This window comes from Monodelphis domestica, chromosome 1 (genome assembly GCF_027887165.1).
Source record: "Monodelphis domestica isolate mMonDom1 chromosome 1, mMonDom1.pri, whole genome shotgun sequence".
NCBI lineage: Eukaryota > Metazoa > Chordata > Mammalia > Didelphimorphia > Didelphidae > Monodelphis > Monodelphis domestica.
In genome coordinates, this window is record NC_077227.1 from 406,149,861 (window position 1) to 406,169,785 (window position 19,925).

The 19,925-nt window shown below is 39.8% G+C and overlaps 1 long non-coding RNA gene across 1 annotated transcript in view; it reads left to right on the forward strand.

Moving 5' to 3' along the window:
- The window catches only part of LOC130456416 (uncharacterized), a 48,701-nt gene that overhangs the window by 13,226 nt on the left and 15,550 nt on the right, over window positions 1–19,925 (forward strand). Inside the window, exons 2-3 of the long non-coding RNA XR_008915231.1 lie at window positions 67–173; window positions 4,887–5,000. This is a non-coding gene — a long non-coding RNA (uncharacterized LOC130456416). The remainder of the gene's footprint in view (window positions 1–66; window positions 174–4,886; window positions 5,001–19,925) is intronic.

Here is a 19,925-nt window from a genome sequence, read left to right on the forward strand (position 1 = left end):
GTTCTCTAACTACCTGCTTAGCTATTTATTAACTTTATGATATTGGTCAAGTCTCTTCTGTTCTAGGAAGCTTAGTATACCCACCAGAACTGTTATGCAGATCCAGTGAGATAAGATGGGAAGCAGATCATGATCATCCAGCCTCCCAAGGCAGTCCTTGTGAAGGCACCAAGGTACAGATACTATTCTTGTTGTTACTATTATGGTAAGCAATGGGGTTTGGGGAGAGGCCTGGATGATTTCCTAAAATGTTCCCCAAGCTCCAGTGAGTCATGAGCACAACAAAACCACCACAGAGCAACAGCCTATCCAGAGAATCCCAGGTCCCAGGGAAACAACAACCTGAGGCCATTGAGCATCTGGAGGAAAGGGAAAGAGGGCAGAAGGAGATGCCACTTCAGGAGGGCACAGCAGAAAGAAAAGTTGGGGTGAGCATGCAAACTCTCCCACCGTTGCTATCTGCATCTGGTCCTGAGGAGAAGATGGGCAGACCTCAAGTCATTTTTTAGCCTGAGAGTGCATGAGATCATTTTCTTCAAGTGCTTGGAAGGCTGTCGTGCACATGAGGGATCAGCATCCACGCTTGATTCAGAAAATGGAATTGGGAACCGTGAGTGGTATTTTCTGAGGCAGATTCTAGTTTGCTGTTAGGAACAACTGTGAGCTGTGCATAATTGTAATGGGCTGCCTTGGGAGAGAGCAGTTTCTCTTTCACTGGACTCCTTTGGTGGGAGCCTGGGTGATGCTGATTCATCACAAAGTTTGTAGGAGGAATTCCTGTCCAGGTCTGAGTTGAACTGCATGCCCCCTGAAGTCCCCTTCTAGTCCTGAGATCCTGTCCTTGTGAAACAAGCCATTGTTTCTCCCTAGCCATTGGGGGTTTCCATATGAACTAGAACAGGAAATGAATGAATGAAAAAACATTTCTTAAGTCTCTTATCTATAAAGCATTGTACTAAACACTGAGGATACAAATATAAAAAGACAGTCCATCTCTTCAGAAAACTTATTGGGGGGGGAGTGCTAACTAGGTGGCTAAGTGGATGGAGAGCCAGGCCCAGGAATGGGAGGTCCTGGGATTCAAATCTGGCTTCAGATACTTCCTAGCTATGTGACCCTGAGCAAGTCACTTGACCCCCCTTGCCTAGCCCTTACCATTCTGCTGCCTTAGAACAAATATGCAGTATTTATTCTAAGATGGAAGGTAAAGGTTTTTCTTAAACATATCTAATAGCAAACATTTATATAGCTCTTGCCAGGCAATGTGCTAAGTACTTTGCAATTATTATCTCCTTTGATAATTTCACAATAACCCTGGGAGGAAGATGCTATTCTTGTCTTAATTGTGTCACCATTTTACAGATATGGAAACAGAGGCAAATGGAAGTTAAGTGATTTGCCCAGGGTCACACAGCTGGTGTCTGAGCTCAGATTTGAACTCAGATCTTCCTGATTCTGAACCCAGTGGTCTCTCCATTGAGCCCCCTACCTGCCTCAATATCTAATAGGGAAAAGTCACACATAGCGGAGAATAGTACCCAGGGAAGACACTTTTGATCTGAGAAGTCCCAGAGATGGTGAGTTGATGTATATGACATTCCAGGAAAGGTGGAAACTCCAAGACTTATGTCCCATCTTGCCATCTTTTTTGAAGTCTACTGGAGAGAGCATTGATCTCATTATAATTGGTACCCATTCTCCTGGCTTCAGTAATGGGAAACCTCAAGGCAAGTAATTTCCTTTTGGTCATTAGTTTCCTTTTTTGTAAAAAAGAGGAGGTGGGGACTAAATGGTTTCCCAAAGTTGCTTCCAACTCTGATATTCTTGGTTATGGCTCAGGCTCTCCCAAGTCTGACACATACCATGCTACTTAATTGTCAGGATTTTTGGTGTACTAATGTGTTCAGGACTGCTCAGCTAAGCCGTAGGATGGAGGTGTGGTAGTACTGACCTCATGTGATATTCAAGCCAAGGGAGGCTGAGCTCTTTGAAATAAATCAGATCAACAAGGAGGGACTGTTTTATGATAGGGGAAAAGTAGAGGAATGACGTCCAAAGGACTGGCTGCTGGGAGACTAACAGGGATATGAGAAGTGTCTGGGGCCCTGGACAGAGTGAGACAAGAATCAAATGAGGCACCCTCATCCTTGGCTGGGCTACAGCTTCTGAGGAGAAAGGGAATCTTGGAATGAAATGTCAAATGGGCAAAGAGTTCTAGGAAAGGACCACAGTGTCCCATTGCTAGGACTCTACCCCCATAAAGGGAACTTAAAGGCTTGAATGGGAATGGAGCTCATCAATTTTCACTCCACACCTCCCTGAAGTTGTTGTCCCAAGATTTAAAGGGCCTGGGACATCATGGACAATGGATGGTCTCTATCAATGGCTATCTCTATCAAGAGATAGACCAGGCTGATAGCTGTTTGGTACCTTCATGGATACAGCTGTAGCTGTTAAGATAGCTTCACCCATCTCTGATGGGAGGGGCTTGGCATAGCATGGGAATGAATAGATGGATAAATGCATGGGTCAGTATTTAATAAGCTCTTACTATGTGCCAAGCACTGGGGGATGCAAATACATGAGAATGAATCCCTGCTCAAATAGCTTACATTCTAATAGGGGAAGCTACATCTATAAGGACAGGGTAGACAACAATGAAGAATTGTGTCATTTTCAAAAGCAATAGTAGTATTGTTTTGATTACTGTTCCTAGAACAAGTAGATAGTCGAACATCTTATTAGGAAACATGGCAGAAAGATGAAGCATAAGAATTTGTCAAACTTTCCGTTGGGTTACCTGGGTAGAACTGATTATCATCATCAGTATCCTTTGGGATATGGATCAGTGATGGGAACAGCAGATTAGAGAAGGCACTTCTGGTGTCCATCAATGCAACCATATCCAGATTCTCATCTATATCTCTAGAGGTACAGGGTATTGTTTATCCATTTTCAAGGAAGACCAATGAAATCATGAGGTGAAATCTTGACTTCTACATGAATTTGAATTAGATAAGGCAGAGTTGCACCAAGCTATCAGTGCCACTCTCTTTGCTAGTCACTGAAGGCCAATGGCAAAACAAAAGTCAGGACAATTGGTACCCATGATGCAGTGGATGATCTTGGCATCTTTGATATCTGACCAAGCTCTAAATGCTCTACAGCACCTCCTTCAGCCACCTTTGTGGCCACTGAAATAATTTGTTCTCATCTGCCTGTTCTACCAGAGAAAGTCTTTACCTGCTTGAGGTAGACACCCCTCTCACTCACCAATGGATTTGAGGCTTGTTGGCTACCCTCAACCTGGTTTAGTCCATCCACTGAGATGGTTTACCAGGGAGTAAATTAGGTTACAGGTAGACACCAAAGGTAGGTGAGCAGCCCTGAAAAGGACTCCGCAAGCCCTCAACCAGAGATGCTAATCTTCCTTGAACACATCACTAAAATCCCTTACAACACTCCCCAGGTACAAGGTGGGAGAAGATCAGTGAGGGAGGGAATCTAATCCTAGAGGAGGTTCAGAAATAGTAAATCTTTCAACAGCATGGGCATTTCTGTATGTTTTTCTTTCTTCCCAGTGTCTAGCATGGGATGACCACACTATCTGAGAATTATAGATAAAATATATTTTACTTTATATCTTAAAATTGATACTAAGGGCCAGGAACTTGTGGTTAAGTGATTTGCTCAGAGTCGCATAACTAGGAAATATTTGAGGTCAGATTTGAATACAGGATTTCCTGTCTCTAGGCCTGGCTCTCTATCCACTGAGCCACCCCGCTGTCCCAGAATTGTAGATTTAAAACTGAAATGACCCATAGTAATAGTAATAATAACAATAATGATGATAACTAATATTAATATAGTATCTACTATGGGCCAAGCACTTTACAAATATTATCTCATTTTATCCTCAAAACAACTCTGGGAAGTAGGTGTTATTATTTTTATAGTTGGGGAAACTAAGGAAATCAGTTGGTTCAATGACTTCCCTAGGATCACACAGCTAATAAGTGTCTGAGATCAGATTTGGATTCAGGTCTTCCTGATCCTAAGATCAGTGCTCTATTCACTGTGCCACCTAACTATAATGTGGGAGCTAAAAGGTATCTTAGAATATAGAAAAAATATCATTAAGTGAGGAGGTTCTTAAAGATTGTTTAGCCCAATCCTTTAATTCTATTGAGGGGAAAACTGAGTCCCAGAGAGAAGAAGTGATTTTTCCCAAAGATAAAGTTAGTGGTAGATCAAGGCCTAAGACCCAACATTCCTACCTCAAAGGTCAAGACTTCCTACTCAACAAAAGGCACTCCATGTAGATTTTGAGATTATTTCATTGTTCAGCCTCCAGTTTTATAGGAGTTAAAAAAAAATCTTCATAGTTAGAGTGTTCCAGAGAGCATACAACATGATAACAGCTAACATTTAGATAACGAGTTAAGGTTTGTGAAGTTCTTTAAATGTATTATTTCACTTGATATGACAACGTTGTGAGGGAAGTTGTAGGTGCTATTATTATCACCATTTTACAGATGAGAAAAAAACAAGACCAAGAAAGATTTGCCGCACTAAAATCAAATATCTAGTGTGTGTCTGAGGCATGTTCCACTCTTTCTAAATCGATGTAACACACCACCCACCTAGTCAACTCATTTTAAAAAAATGCCTCTATGCAGCATCTTAGCTAGAAGTTACCATCTAGGGAAGAGGTTAAAGCTCATGAACCTGTTTGTTCCATTTTTAGAACTACTGAGGCTGGGGTCACTGGTTCCTTCTTTGCTGAGGTCACTTCACTTTGTTTTGTCCTCAGGGGTCACTGATCTTTGATTGATGCCAGGTCAGACACTCTACAAAAACTGAGCTAATTATTATTGCCTTTTCAGGAAGATGCGGTAAAAATGTGGATGGTTCTATTCAGCCCCTTTCCATTACCAAAGAAATCATTCAAGTCATCATACCTTCATTACCTACTTTGTACCACAGCTAGGAGGAAAATGGTTTGTAAAACGTAAAGTGTTATTCAAATGTGATCTTTGTAACAGAAATACTATTATTGTTATTATTATGACTCTTTGCTAAGGCCCAAAACTAGTGCCTTGTTGTTTGGGGGTGATCCTAGGTTTCTGAAGTCTATGCCAACAGAAACCAGGAAGGCAGCATAGTTGAGTGTAACAAATAATAATTTTGGAGTTAGAAGACCCAAGTTCAAAAACTGTCATTGTCACTTGTTATAAATGTGATTTTTGTCAAGATACTTAACATCTCTAGGTATCTATTTTCTTATCTGTAAAATGAATGGGTTGGACTACTTCCCCTTTGAAGTCCCTTTCTATTCTAAATCTATGATCCTAAATTCTCTCCACGTCCTATGGATCTGGAAAGACATTGAGACTGGCCCTGTTGATGGATAGTGTGTATGTTATGTAAGGAGAAAACACATCAAAGAACAAAGGGTGGTGGATTTTTTAACCACAGTAACTAACTCTGGTAGGTCATCAGGACTCTGAGGAAAGGAGGTACTGACAATGATAAAATGATAGATCCTTGATTTTATCATTCTAATTATTGCAACACTTCTGTAGAATTTTAGGGCTGTGTGAATTTAATATAAATTATACCCCTTATTCTGTTTGAAAACCCATTTTGGTTGGTTTCAGCCCCACCTTTTGACTGAGTACACATGTGTACTATGGGAGGACACCAGAGGTCTCATGGCTCCCTGGCATCCTGGAAGAGGCTGTCTGGTGTCTGGAAAACTGGGCTCTGACTTGGACTGAGATCAAATCTGTCCAACCAGAGAGACCCAGAAAGAGTGACATCAATGGCTTTGAAAGAAAGAGGACAGTGGATGCAAAGGTCTCTTTCTGGGTTTTGGGCTCTAAGCTCAGTTGGGCTGGAGATTCTTGCTGACGTGGCTTGAGAAACTTAGATTAATTAGGAGCTGCCAGGTGATCATATGATTTCATATTTCTCTCTAACTCTTACTAATAAATAATTATAAATTAATATACAATATCTAGAGAATATTAATCATAATGGGGCTCAGCATCAAGAGCTCTGTAATTCCAGCTATGAAGATATGAACTATATCCAATAATTGTGTTTCTCTGTCCCTCCATACCTTAAAAGGCACTCTTCATGGGCTTCAGAAGCTAGAAAAACATTCATTCTGTTGTAATGAGTTGTAATGAGTAATGAATCCTAGAGGGCTATTAGATGTTATAACCCACCTAGAAACTCCACAGGGCCAATTAAGCACCAAACACTTATATTATGGAAACAAAGTTTATTTTATTTTAATTTTTTAACTTTATTTAGATGATTTAGAATAATTTTCCATGGTTACAAGACTCATGTTCCTTCCCTCCCCTCTACACACCCCTCCCGTATCTGACACGCAATTCCAGTGGGTTTAACATGTGCCATCAATCAAGACCCATTTCCTTATTATTAATATTTGCAGTAGGATGATCTTTTAGAGTCTACTTTCCCAGTCATAGCCCCACCAACCCATGTGATCAATCAGTTGTTTTTCTTCTGTGTTTCTTTTCCCAAGGTTCTTTCTCTGGATGTGGATAGTGTTCTTTCTCATAAGTCCCTCAGAATTGTCCTGGATCATTGTATTGCTGCTAGTAGAGAAGTCCATTTCATTCGATTGTGCCACAGTGTATTAATCTCTGTGTACAATGTTCTCCTGGTTCTGCTCCTTTCACTCTGCATCAATTCCTGGAGGTCGTTCCAGTTCACATGGAATTCCTCCACTTTATTATTCCTTTGAGCACAATAGTATTCCATCACCAGCATATACCACAATTTGTTCAACCATTCTCCAATTGAAGGGCATCCCCTCATTTTCCTTTTTTTTTTTGCCACCACAAAGAGTGCAGCTATGAATATTCTTGTACATGTCTTTTTCCTTATTATCTCTTTGGGGTACAAACCCACCAGTGCTATGGCTGGATCAAAGGGCAGACATTCTTTTATTGCCCTTTGGGCATAATTACAAATTGCCCTTGTAAAAAATAGACTCGAATACGGGACTACAATCCCCATGAGCCTTTGCTCCACTTCCCCAGAATGCCTTGTAATCTCACCTGGGCCGAGATCGAGAAGATATTTAAGCAAAGGCTTTTGAAGGGCTCGGGCCTTTTTGGACTTCCGTTTTTGGAGCAGAGGCGTCTCTTCCATGATGTGAGGTTATCTTGTCTAGGCCTCTGGCCTAGGCACATGTTTCTTACTTGTATATTCTTAATCTTTAACCTTTAATAAACCTCTAAAAAATATATATTCCTTGCAGAGAGAAACTAATTTCTACCTGCCTCAGTCTCCCCCTCTCCCCTAAATTTTAATCTTTACACCCTCCAGAATGGTTGGATCAGTTCACAACTCCACCAGCAATGCATTAATGTCCCAACTTTGCTACATCCCCTCCAGCATTCATTACTTTCCTTTGCTGTCATGTTAGCCAGTCTGCTAGGTGTGAGGTGATACCTCAGAGTTGTTTTGATTTGCATCTCTCTGATTATAAGAGATTTAGAATACTTTTTCATGGGCTTATTAATAGTTTTGATTTCTTTATCTGAAAATTGCCTATTCATGGCCCTTGCCCATTTATCAATTGGAGAGTGGCTTAATTTTTTGTACAATTGATTTAGCTCTTTATAAATTTGAGTAATTAGACATTTGTCAGGGGTTTTTGTTATGAAGATTTTTCCCCCAATTTGTTGGTTCCCTTCTAATTTTGGTTGCATTGGTATTGCTTGTACAAAACCTTTTAAATTTAATGTAATCAAAATTATTTATTTTACATTTTGTGATTTTTTTCTAACTCTTGTTTGGTCTTAAAATCTTTCCTTTCCCAAAGATCTGGCATGTATACTATTCTGTGTTCACCTAATTTACTTATAGTTTCCTTGTTTATATTCAGATCATTCACCCATTCTGAGTTTATCTTGGTGTAGTGTGTGAGATGTTGATCCAAACCCAAACTCTCCCATATTGTCTTCCAATTTTCCCAGCAGTTTTTTATCAAATAGTGTATTTTTGTCCCAAAAGCTGGGATCTTTGGGTTTATCATAGACTGTCTTGCTGAGGTCACTTACCCCAAGTCTATTCCACTGATCCTCCTTTCTGTCTCTTAGTCAGTACCATATTGTTTTGATGACCACTGTTTTATAGTATAGTTTGAGATCTGGGACTGCAAGGCCACCTTCCTTTGCATTTTTTCGCATTATTTCCCTGGATATCCTTGATCTTTTGTTCTTCCAAATGAACTTTGTTATGATTTTTCTAATTCAGTAAAAAAGTTTTTTGGTAGTTCAATGGTTATGGCACTAAATAAGTAATTAAGTTTGTGTAGGATGGTCATTTTTATTGTTAGCTCATCTTACCCATGAGCAGTTAATGTTTTTCTAATTGTTTAGATCTAGTTTTAATTGTGCAGAGAGTGTTTTGTAGTTATGTCCATATAGTTCCTGTGTTTGTCTTGGCAGATAGATTCCCAAGTATTTTTTATTGTCTAGAGTGATTTTAAATGGAATTTCTCTTTCTAATTCTTGCTGCTGAGATGTGTTGGAGATATATAGAAATGCTGATGACTTATGTGGGTATATTTTGTATCCTATAACTTTGCTAAAGTTGTTGATTATTTCGACTAGCTTTTTAGTTGATTCTCTGGGGTTCTTTAAGTAGACCATCATATCATCTGCAGAGTGATAGCTTGGTATCCTAATTGCCAATTTTAATATCTTCAATTTCGTTTTCTTCTCTAATTGCTATTGCTAGTGTTTCTAGTACAATGTTAAATAATAGAGGTGATAATGGGCATCCTTGTTTCATTCCTGATCTTATTTGGACTGCATCTAGTTTATCCCCATTGCAGATATTTGCTGATGGTCTTAGATGAATATTGTTTATTATTTTTAGGAAAGGCCCTTCTAATCCTATGTTTTCTAGTGTTTCTAATAGTAATGAGTGTTATATTTTGTCAAAGGCTTTTTCTGCATCTATTGAGATAATCATGTGATTTTTGTTGGTTTGCTTGTTGATATGGTCAATTATGTGGATGGCTTTCCTAATATTGAACCAGCCCTGCATTCCTAGTATAAATCCTGCTTGATCATAGTGAATGACCCTTCTGATCACTTGCTGGAGTCTTTTTGCTAGTATCCTATTTAAGATTTTTGCATCTATGTTCATTAAGGAGATTGGTCTATAGTTTTCTTTCTCTGTTTTTGACCTGCCTGGCTTTGGGATCACTACCATGTTTGTGTCGTAAAAGGAATTTGGTAGAACTCCTTCTTGGCTTATTCTGTCAAATAGTTTGTATAATATTGGGATGAGTTGTTCTTTGAATGTTTGATAGAATTCATTTGTGAATCCATCTGGACCTGGGGATTTTTTCTTAGGGAGTTCTTTGATGGCCTGTTCAAGTTCTTTTTCTGATATGGGGTTATTTAAGTATTCTATTTCTTCCTCTGTTAGTCTAGGCAATTTATATTTTTGTAAATATTCATCCATATCACCTAGATTGGCATATTTATTGCCATATAATTGGGCAAAATAGTTTTTAATGATTGCCTTTATTTCCTCTTCATTAGAGGTGAGGTCTCCCTTTTCATCTTGGATACTGTCAATTTGGTTTTCTTCTTTCCTTTTTTTATTAGATTGACCAGTACTTTGTCTATATTATTTGTTTTTTCAAAGTATCAACTTCTAGTCTTGTTTATTAATTGAATAGTTCTTTTATTTTCAATTTTATTAATTTCTCCTTTGATTTTTAGGATCTCTAATTTAGTTTTCATCTGGGGATTTTTATTTTGTTCACTTTCTAATTTTTTAATTTTCATGCCCATTTCATTGACCTCTGCCCTCTCTAATTTATTAATATATGAACTCAAGGATATAAATTTCCCCCTAAGTACTGCTTTAGCTGCATCCCATAGATTTTGAAAGGATGTCTCTTCATTGTTGTTTTCTTTAATGAAATTATTAATTGTTTCTATGATTTGTTATTTAACTGATTTTGAAGAATTGTATTATTTAATTTCCAATTAATTTTTGATTTGCCTCTTACTTAAATACTTAAATACTCTTACCAAATATTTTTATTGCATTGTGATCTGAAAAGGCTGCATTTATTATTTCTGCTCTTTTGCACTTATTTGCAATGTTTTTATGCCGTAGTAAGTAAATTTTTGTGAATTTTGTGAATATACCATGTGCTGCTGAAAAGAAGGTATATTCCTTTTTGTCCCTCTTTATTTTTCTCCACATGTCTACTAATTCTAATCTTTCTAAGATTTCATTCACTTCTCTTACTTCTTTCTTATTTAATTTTTGGTTTGTTTTATCTATTTCTGATAGAGGAAGGTTTAGGTCTTCCACTAGTATAGTTTTTCTATCTTTTGCATCCTTGAACTCCACTAGTGTCTTCTTTAAAAATTTGGATGCTATGCCATTTGGTACATACATGTTGAGTACTCATATTTCCTCATTGTCTATACTGCCTTTTATCAGGATGTAATTACCTGCCCTATCTCTTTTAACTAGATCTATTTTTACTTTGGCTTTGTCAGATATCAAGATTGCGACTCCTGCCTTCTCTTTCTCAGTTGATACCCAATAGATTTTGCACCATCCACTTACTTTATCCTATGTGTATCCACCTTCCTCATGCATTTTTCTCATAGACAATATATGGTAGGATTTTAATTTCTAATCTACTGTGCTATTTGCTTCTGCTTTATGGGTGAGTTCATCATATTCACATTTAAAGTTATGATTACTCCCTGTCTATTCCCTATCATTTTGATTTTCCCTCCTGGTCCTGCCCTTTCCTCTTTCATTATTCCCTTCTACACCAGTATTCTGTTTTTAATCAGGCCCCTAATCCTCACCCTTATTTTACTTTCCTTTCTTCCCCCTCCCTTCTTATTCCTCTCTTAATTTTCTTGGGGGGTCTTTTTAAGCTACCCCACACACTCTTCACCCCTTATATTGCTTCTCTCCCCACCCTCCCTTTTTATTCCTCTTTTATTTTTTTAGAGTCTATTAAATTCCCTTGCCCCTCTCTTTCCCTCTACCCTTTTTTAACTCCTCTCCCCGCTCTCTCCTTTAGTTTTCCCCTCTCAGCTTCCCTGTAGGGTAAAATAGAGTTCAATACCCAAGTGGATCTAGATGTTCTTTCCTCTCAGAATTGATTCCATTGGGAATAAGGTTTGAGTATTACCTTTTAGCACTCTCTACCTCTCCTTTTTATAGTTGTATTCTTCCCCTCCCGTTCCTGTGGGACTTTTTGTGTAGTATAGATTATCTTAATATTCTTATTCCTTCAAGTTTCTCTTGGTGCCATTTCTCTCCCCCCCCCCTTCTTTCTTCTTCTTCTTTTTTAATTATATGATTTTAAACAACTTAGTATCCCAATCTCTACTTATAGATAATTCTTCTAACTACTATAATAGTAAATACAATTTATATAGTTACAAATAACATTTTTCCATATAGAAATATAAACAATTTGGCCTTATTTGAGGCTCTTAGAGAACAAAAAATAAGAACTCTTTCTTATTTACCTTTTCATGTTTCTCTTGGTTTTTGCATTACGATATCAAATTTTCTGTTTAGTTCTGGTCTTTTTTTTTTTTTTACAAATATTTGAAAGTCTTCTATTTTGTTAAATGCTCATACTTTCCCCTGGAAGTATATAGTCAATTTTGATGGGTCATAGATCCTTTGTTGTAGACTCAATTCTTTTGCATTTCTGAATATTGTATTCCAAGCCTTGTGGTCTTTTAGTGTGGAGGCTGCCAGATCCTGTGTAATCCTGATTGGTGCTCCTTGATATCTGGCTTCTTGAAATATTTTCTCCTTAGCTTGGAAGCTCTTGAATTTGGCAATTACATTCCTGGAGGTTGTCTTTTGAGGATTTAGTGTAGCAGGTGATCTATGAACTCTTTCGAGGCAGTTTTCTTGGATAATTTCTTATAGTATGGTGTCAAGGTTTCTGTTTGTTTCCAATTTTTCAGGTAGGCCTATGATTCTCTGAGTGTCTCTCTGAGATCTATTTTCAAGGTCAACCACCCTCTCAATGAGATATTTTGTATTGCCTTCTAATCTGTCATTTTTTTTGGACATTACTTGATTAATTCTTGCTGTCTTGTGAGAACATTGGCTTCTATTTGCCCAATTCTAGTTTTTAATGACTGGTTTTCAGCTAAGATCTTTTGATTTTCCTTTTCAGTTTGATCTATCCTGCTTTTCATGGTTTCCAGCAGGTCATTTCTAGTCTTTAATTTGCTTATTATTTCATTTGATTTCTGGGCTTCAATTTCCAAGTGGGAGATCCTGTCTTTTAAACTGTTATTTTCTTTTTGGACTATTTCCTACTTTTCTTGCCACATCTCTTCCATTTTTCTGACAATCTTGGATTTAAAATCTTCAAGAACTTGTGGCCAATTTCCATTTTCCCTTGAGGTTTTGAGTGTGTTTAAATATTTGTCATCTTTTACTGTCTCTTCTTTAATCTGGATATTTTCTGCATAAAAATTATTGAGGGTCAAAGTTTTCTTCTTGAGTTTTTTTTTTTGTTTGCTTGTGGATTTTAGTTCCTGGGAGTTGGTGGTCATTGCCTTATTACTTCTTGGTCAGATGTCTAAATGAGGAATGTAGGTGATCTTTGTATTGGTCTCTGAAGAGGTTTTTGCCCTGAGGATATTTTCCCCAGTCCTCAGCAGTGTCTAGCTGCTCTTAGTGGCAGGTCCAGCCCCCAGGAACGTAAAGATTGCCTTGCAGAGGTCTGGGTGTGGATTGTAGGCAAGTCTCTGCATTGAGCACTGGAGAGGGTTTTGCTTAGAGGCTATTTTTCAAGTCTCTGTAGCATTTTGCTTTGAGCCTTCCCTCTCTGCTCTAGCTCTGTGCCCTATCTCCATGTTTCCTTCGCCTCCTGGAGTCCCTAGGCAGGTTCAGCCCCTCAGAACTTAAAGATTTCCTGGGAAGAGTTCTGGATGTATAGGGATGTCTCTGTATTGAGCACTGAAGAGATTTTAGCCCAAGGGCTTTTTACAGTTCTCTGTGGTGTTTTGCTGTGAGCTTCCCCTCTCCCCAAGCTCTGTTGCACCTTATCTCCACGTTTCCTCAGCCTCCCAGTGTTCTGAGTCTAGTTTCTCTTAGAGGTAAGTCTGTGTTAATCTTAGCCAGCCTTCCTCCTAGTACTTAGACGTTTGTCCTATGCTTGCTCGGACTCTAGAAAGGTACGTGGAAGTGGGGAAGGGGTGATGAGCTTACCCCTTAGAGGGGGAAATTTTGCCCCCTTTTAGGGTGGAAATGCCCTAACTTTGCCTACCTTCTGTGCTGCGTCCTACCGTGGAACTCCTTCGCTTGTTTGACTTTGGTTTTGTAGTTCTGAGGCACTCTGTCTCTATTAGTGGAGAGGAGAGGTAGAGCCCGGCTTTTACTCTGGAGCCATCTTGACCCGGAAGTGCCACAAAGTTTATTTTAATAAAAGGAATGAGGGAAACTAGTAGGAATGACCCTTACATTCTTCAAACTTCTTCCACCCAACCACTATTACTCCTGCTTAAGCAAAGCCTTCTGTTCTTCTCTGGGCCCTGTCTATAGTTCCCTGTCCTGACTAAAACCCTTTCCCAACCTATCTGACTTAACCTAATCTTCCCACCAGTAGTTAATAAAGAAAGGGAAAACCCCCTAGGTTTGGCTGCTGTACTAAGTAACCCAAAGTTATACATGGAAAGTTTTGGATTACCTTAGCCCAAGAGGAATTCTGTCAGCTGATCTTTGAACTCAGGGACAATTGGTTTTCTTCAAATAAATCCTCTACCTAGATGCCAAAGATTTCTCCACAAATTCTTGACAATCCAGAGAGAATCTCTTAGAGCAAAACCCCTCCTTAAGCTTGATGGAAATGTAGGCAGAGAGATAAGGCCTACTTCCAACTCAGATGAAAATCCAAGAGGGAAATTAAGTTCAATTGATTTTCAGTTCAAAGTCCTACAATTCCTTTTTCTACCCAGAATCCTCTCCTAGGACTTATCTCAAAATTCCCTTCTTGCACTAACCCTAGAAAACAGGCCATCCCTAACTTATATTCCTACACTATGGACCCTGACATCCTGGAGATGAGCCTCCTTTGATTTTGCTAGGAAAGTTGTAGGCTCACATGATCTTCAATTTAGAGCTGGAAGAGACTTTATAGGTCATTTAGTCCAACACTTCCATTTTAGAGAGGAGGAAACTAAGACCCAGGGAGGTTTACCCAAGTGGTGAAGCTGTATGGACAGTTAATATTAATCTGACCCCTTTTGGGCACCCCACAACAACCTTTGTATTTGAAAAGAGAAAGAGTTTATTTTAAGACTGAAGCTATAAACTTGCTTCTCCCACCTTCCTGAAAGAGGTTAGAGACAAGTTCTTTGTTTATCTATAAATAAGCCTTTTTTACTGGTGGTGACTTCTGGTATCTGGAAGATCTGCCTCTTGTCTAGACCAAGGTCAGAGTCTTCTAATCAAAGAGGCTTGGGAAAGAGATGTCTCAAAGAGCATAAACTGGAGTAGGGGGAGGAAGTAGCTCTCTTTCCTTGGAATCCTAGGGAGGTATGTGGTCTGGTTCTGGTGGGGAGGCAGCTAAGAGAATGGCCAGGTGGCTAGTGCCTTTTCTTTCTCTGGCCTGCTTTTTATTATTTAATAAATAATTATAAATTAAGATAAAGTATCCAGAAATTTTTAACCATAGTAGCTGGAACAGGGCAACTAGGATGTTAGAGTCAGAGAGTGGGATTTCTATGTTTAGAACCTGAAAGATGATGCATGAAATTCAAAGAAATGGTGAGATACAGTTAAACTCTGGTTACAAATTCAGAGTTCTTTCCACCATACCATAGTACCCTTTTGGTCCTCAGATGGCAAATGCACAGATCCCCACTTGCAGCCTTTATGCTTACAGAATTCATTCATTCATTCATTCGTATTCACTGTTGCTTAACCTGGTCTGAGCATCAACTCACCAAGGAGCAGAATACATGGTCTTGTACTCTCTGTTTCCAACAACAGAGCTTTGGGCTCACCTCTACCATCCTTAACTAGTTTGCCAGTCATGATCGAGTGGGATCCAAATCTAAGGCAGCTGATCTATCATCCACCTATTGCTATGTGACTTGCAATATTTCTTTATTATCTTTGATTAAAGTGTGTCATCATCTTTATTTATAGATGAAGAAATTAAGGTTCATAAAAGGGAAAGGACTGACTCAAGGTCACTTGGTACAAGCAGGACTACTTAACTTTGCTAGAATAAAAGTTTGGTGTTTTTTTTTTTTCAAATAGGACAGCCATTCATTTCTACCACAGAAAAAAACTCAAGACTTAAAGGTGTACACTAGCAAATATACAGACTAATTTCACTGTATGTAAATTCACATTACACAAAAACTGTATCTAAAAAAACTCCAAATTCCAAAAAATACCGCTGTTACCTTGACCATATAGTCCTGTGCTCTCTATTTCTCTACTCTTATCCTTCAGTGGCCCTCTACAAAACAAATAAACCTCAAAACCTTAAAAAAAAAAACTCTTCCAAGTGAAAGGAGAAGAACTGATACAAGGAGACTGCCACTGGGCAGCCATCATTCGATGGGGGTGTGGGGGGGGTGGTTTGAAACCCTAAAGAGGAGATCTGTGCCCAAGCCTGCCCACCCTCCTGGTTGTCTGGCCCTGCGTGTCCATATTCTGAGTCCTCAGGAACCAGGCATCTGTCCCCTCTTCTGTCTTGCCTCTAGCCCTCGTATGTCTCTCCTCCCTCCTACCAAGCATTTCCTCTCAGTTCCAATCAGGCCCAACATGATTGGCTCCAGCCAGAAGTGTTCCTCCTCCTGCTCTCCTTCTCTGTCCCAGCCCTCTGTGTGTCCCTGAACTGCATGCCTGCCCCATCCCTCCAGGGTGAGACCCATTGGCTCCCTCCTTCCTCCACACCTGGGGCAAGTTGTATTAAGTAAATCACGTCCACTGAACTGTCTGTACTCAAAGAATGGTACAAATAGAGGACGCCAGGAAAGGCGTTGGAGCGTCTTTTCTGCTTTGATGCACGTCTCCTGAAAATACATCTAGCATATTTTTGACTACAAGATTCCATGTCCATTAATGGATGTCTGAGAAGAAGCAGGAGAATATAGAATTGTGAAGCCCAAAGTCCCGGATTTGAATCTTGACCGTATTAGCTGCTCTGTGTTCTCCTTTCTCTGTAAAGGGCCAGCCACGCCTGTATAAAAAGAAGGGGTAGGACTAATTGAGCTCAAAGATCCAGTCTTGCTCTAATCCTAAACTGGTGATGCCTGAAGGCTGGCTTGCTGTTTTGAACTCCGCCTTCTTCTGTTTGGAGAGTTTCAGCAGGAGAAAGCCACAGCCAATTAAAAAACCAAACCAGAACCCTTTCTGCCTGCAGTCCATTACCCCAGCCCTATAGAAGTATATCTTTCCTTGGGCGTCAGAGGAGTTGAACAAACTAAACTCAGCATTCCTGGTGTTCTCCCCACACTTTCCACTGTCTCCCCCCACCCCAATTTTGTCTGCCCCAGACAGGCCATTCATTACTCTCCTTATGGGAGCCCGGGATGGAGAAGGTAGACTCTGGCTTGGTCATAAATCCTCACTCTCACAAGAGCTCAACTCCAGCAGGGGACCAGATGGACCTGTCTGCTCGCTACCAACCTTCATTAATCCTACAGGCCAGAAGACAGCCTGGAGACTTAGGGGCCCCCAAGGGGGGGTTCAAACACTCAGGCAAAGGACAGGTGAAAACTAAAAATGGCCCTGACATCTCAAGCACACCTCAGTGTCCATCCCGGCCCATCCCTTGCTTTAGAGTGCTATTTAATAGTCGGGCCTGCCCCTTTTCCCTACCAATCAAAAATCTGTCAGGGCAGCTAGGTGGCACAATGGATAGAGTACCAGGTTTGGGATATACGGGATGTGGGTTCAAATCTGTCCTTAGATACTTCCTAGCTGTGTGACTGGGCAAGTCACTTAACCCTGCTTGCCTAGCCTTTGCCCTTCTGTCTTAGAGTTGTTAGTAGGACAGAAGGTAAGAGTTGTTTTTATTTTTTTAATCGATCATCCTGAGTCTTTGTTGTCTCTTTTCTCTGATATCTGCTATCCAATGGGATCCCTTTAGAGAGTCTCCTTTCCTTTCCTTCTTTCCTTCCTTTTTTGCCCAGTAAGCAAGACTTTGTGATTTTTCTAGTGTTTGGGACTTCCCATCCTGCTCACAGGCAGACACCCACTTTTATCACTTCTCATAATGTTTTTTGGCAGAGAAAAACACACACAAACACATACAACGATCTACCCTTAAAGCAAAGAGTAGCAGACAATGATTAGTTCCTGCCCACTGGCTCTTCTGACATTTGACAGAATTGCCCAAAGGCAAATGCCACCTTCTGGAATCTTCCGTTTCTACCACTTAAAGGCATAAGGAATATAGATTTACAATTTATAGACTATTTTTTTCTGACTCCTTTTTTCCAAAATTATGAAGATGACCCTGTATTTGTCATTTTCTTGCCTTCTTCATCACCATCCCTGATGCATGTACCTTTCTGCCCAGGCTCAATCATTCCCATCTGGCATTTGTCCATTCTTGACTATTTGTTAATTCCTATCCAAGTATTAACTGATAATTAAGGTGTCAGCTTCTAGGTAAGGCCTTTGCTGGTCAGTTGGCAACTTCTCCCAAGAGAAACTTCAATCTGGTAGGGGACTCTCAAAGACTGGCTTCAAGTCTGAATGGGAAGGGGTCCTAGTGATAGAATGAGCGACTGCCAGTGGCTCTGATCTCTTTTCTGAGCTCCTTTGTGCCTTTACTCTCCCAACTTTAACATGTCAATAGTACTGGGCTCCCAAGCTTTCTTTTCACCTGGCCCTTACCATCATTCATAATATTCATATGAAAGATTCAATGATGACATGATTTCTCCACATCCTCCACACTTAGACCAGATGACTTAGACTCCTGAGTTACGGAGAAGACTGAAGTCATCTGATCTGAACTTTCTCAGGTCTCCTACAGCACTCAAAATTTCTTTGCATCATCATCTGTTCTTCTCTCTTCCAGCCAGAGAAGAAGAACTATCCCTAACTTTCATAGTGGGAAAACTTCTACCTACACCCTTGATCCCTGCCCAGCAGCATCTTCCAGGATCTTATTTCAGCAGCCATCTTCTCTTATCTATGTGCCTCCTGTTTTCCCCCTTTCCAATAGATGGGCTCTTTCCCATCTACCTGCAAACATGTTTGCCTTCCCAAGTCTATAAAGACTTTTCCTTGGCCCTTCCATTGCATTCAGTAACTGAACTTCTTTCTCCTCCTCTCCACTTGCAACATTTTTTAAACCTTTTGTTTAAAACTCCTACCTTCCATTTTAGTATCAATACTGGGTATTGGTTCAAAGACGGAAGAGTGGTAAGGGCTAGGCAATGGGGGTTAAGTAATTCATCCAGGGTAACACAACTAGGAAGTGTCTGAGGCCAAATTTGAACCTGGAATCTCTTATATCTATGTATGGTTTTTACTTCACTAAGCCACTTAGTTGCCCCTACTTGCAACACTTCGGAGAAAAAAAAAAGTTTTCTGGGGCAGCTAAGTGGCTCAGTGAATTGAGAGCCAGGCCTAGAGATAGGAGGTCCTGGGTTCAAATTTGGCCTCAGACACTTCCTAGCTGTGTAACCCTGGGCAAGTCACTTGACCTGCATTGCCTAGCCCTTACCACTCTTCTGCCTTGGAACAATATAGAGTATTGATTCTAAGATGGAAGATAAGAGTTAAAAAAAACAAAACATTTTTTAAGTTTTCTAAATAGAAGGATTTTATTTCCTCACTGTCCAGTTTTGCAGTCTAGTGTCTGTCTAATTTTTCTATTGAGTCCTTTTTTGGATCTGTCCAATTATCAATGCTCTCACTTTCCCTGAAATTATGTCTTGTTTATTTTGTATATGCTTTGCATTTATTTATCTTTGTATATGTTGGACAACACTTCCCCTTCCCCCAAATATAACAAATTCCTTAAAAGCTGGGACTATTACATCCCTGGTGACTACTACAGTGCCTTGTACATAGCAGATTTTTATAAATATTTGTGGAATCAAAAGGTTACTTTCTAGTTGCCAGATCTGATGTCCAACCCCTTTCTCCCAGTCCTGAACTTTCTTGACCTCTATATTACAACTTTTGATGCTATTGATTATGCCTATTTACTGGAATCTCAATTCTCTTTTACCTTCAGAACTACTTTCCTCGTAGCACTCCTTTCTCTCTTACTCTTTCTTATCCGTCTCCTTCCTGGCTTCTAGCCCTCTTACCTTAATATTAATGCTCCCCAAGGGCCCCTCCTCCACAACCCTCTCCTCTCTTTCTCTCCCTGCTTTTCTTTCCCTCCTACCTCTCCTTTTCTTTCCTTTCCTCTTTCCCTTTCCCTTCCCTTCTTTTCCTCTCCATTTTCTCCTTTAGCAATTTACTTTTACTTTTTCAGATGCAGCCACCACCTCCTTAAAGATAACTCAAACCCAAATCCCTGGCCCTGTCTTCTCTTCTGAAGTTCTTTCCTCCAACTCCAAATGTCTTTAGGAAATCTCTGCTTGGATGTGCCACTGGAACCTCAAACTCACCATGTCCCAAACCTAGCTCATTGTCTTTTCCCCTTAACCTCTTTCTCTGACTTCCCTATTTCTGCCAGAGGTATTGGTGGTCCTCCAGTGGTTGAAATCTTGGAATTATCTTTGACATTTCTTTTTTTCCCTACCTCTCCACTCAATCAATCAATAATTATGGATTCTACCTCAAAAACCTGCACCACTGGTCCTCTCTTCTCTATTGACAGTGTTTACATTAGTTATGGCAATATTTTCTTTCTTTTTTAA